The sequence below is a fragment of the Marmota monax genome, unplaced genomic scaffold, assembly GCF_021218885.2.
Source record: "Marmota monax isolate L192 unplaced genomic scaffold, Marmota_monax_Labrador192_F-V1.1 WCK01_AAM20220418_F8-fsc00730, whole genome shotgun sequence".
Classification (NCBI taxonomy): Eukaryota; Metazoa; Chordata; class Mammalia; order Rodentia; family Sciuridae; genus Marmota; species Marmota monax.
The window spans coordinates 104,315-105,908 of NW_026693495.1; the positions used below are offsets into that span (position 1 = coordinate 104,315).

The following is a 1,594-nucleotide window of genomic DNA, read 5'->3' on the forward strand; positions in this document are numbered from 1 at the left end:
TAGAATTCAGAAATGCATGAGTAAGGTGTACAAAGAATACAGGAACACCCACAGTTTCACTAAAGACAGTTTTTTTTTTAAAAAAAAAAAGCAATATTTAGATATGAAATAGGAAGAGGAATGAAAACCACAAGAGCTTGAAAATAATGTGATGAAGGAGATGAGTTTTGCAGGCCTAGATGTGTAGTTTTGTTGCCTTTGCAAACCAGCACTGCAAATAGATGACACAGGTCCTGAGACTAGACTATTTTTCTGAAGAGCCTCCACATAGCCCTCTTGATGTCCTTGTTTCTAAGGCAGTATATGAAAGGGTTAAGCATAGGGGTGTCTACAGTGTATGCTACCAAGGCCACTGCACACTTCCTAGGAGAAAGTGAGACAGCTGAACTGAGATACATCCCAAGGCCTGTCCCATACAATAAGCAAACAACTGACAGGTGGGACCCACAGGTAGAGAAGGCTTTATATTTCCCACCTGATGATGGAACTCTCAGATAGAGGAAACTATTTTATAGTAAGAGAAGAAGATTCCTGAGATAGGAAGAAAACAGAGATGGCACCAACAAAATATATGACTATGTTATTGGTAAATGTATCAGAACAGGCAAGGTTGAGGAGCTGAGAAGGGTCACAGAAGAAATGAGAAATCTCCACATTCTTGAAGTAGGTAAGTTGTAACACCATTGAATTATGCAGCTGGGAGACCAAAAGGCTGATGAGAACTGACGACAAAACCAATGAGCCACAAAGGCGAGGGTGCATAATGACCTGGTAGTGTAGTGGATGGCAAATGGCTACAAACCTGTCATAGGCCATTACAGTTAGAAGCAGACTATCCAAACATCCAAAAAGCATAAAAAAGACATCTGAGTCAGGCAGCCTGCATAGGAGATGACTCTGCTATGTGTTTGGATGTCCACAATCATCCTTGGGACCATGGTAGAGGTGAAACTGATGTCAGCCAAGGACAGGTTGGCGAGGGAGAAGTACATGGGGGTGTGGAGGTGGGAGTCAGAGCTGACAGCCAGGATGATGAGCAGGTTCACAAGCACTATGACCAGGTACATGGACAGGAACAGTCCAAAGAGGAGGGGCTGCAGTTCTGGATCCTCTGAGAGGCCCATGAGATGGAATTCTGAAACACGTGTTACATTTTCTGATTCTATATTTGAGGGATAGGTTTTGAGAAGGAAAAATGTTGAAAAAAGTAAATAAGCAAACCAGCACACAGCACTGTCTATTATTTTGGATTAAAGCAATTCACTAGTAAAGTCCTTTTTTTTTTTTGAGAGCTATATATCCTCAGCATTATTGCTTAGTTGTGACCCACCCAAACATCTTAGAAATCTCTCATTGTTTATTTTTGTGGTATTCATCTTTTTCTATACACATCAATCATAGAGACACTCAACTGAAGTATATTTTAAAAGCAAAAGCATTAGAGATAAATATGTAATTATGGTAAAATATTCTTTTAAGAAAAAACAAAGATAAACATCCTTTCACCTTTAAGAAAAAGACCATTCTAATTAAAAGAAAGTAAAAACTATTTTATTCAAATATAATGCAAGAAATTCTCTTGTTATATAATATT

The 1,594-nt window shown here is 38.8% G+C and overlaps 1 pseudogene; it reads right to left on the reverse strand.

Moving 5' to 3' along the window:
• Positions 1-239: 239 nt before the first annotated feature.
• LOC124102115 (olfactory receptor 7E178-like) lies at positions 240-1,200 on the reverse strand (annotated as a pseudogene).
• Between the last annotated feature and the right edge of the window lie 394 nt (positions 1,201-1,594).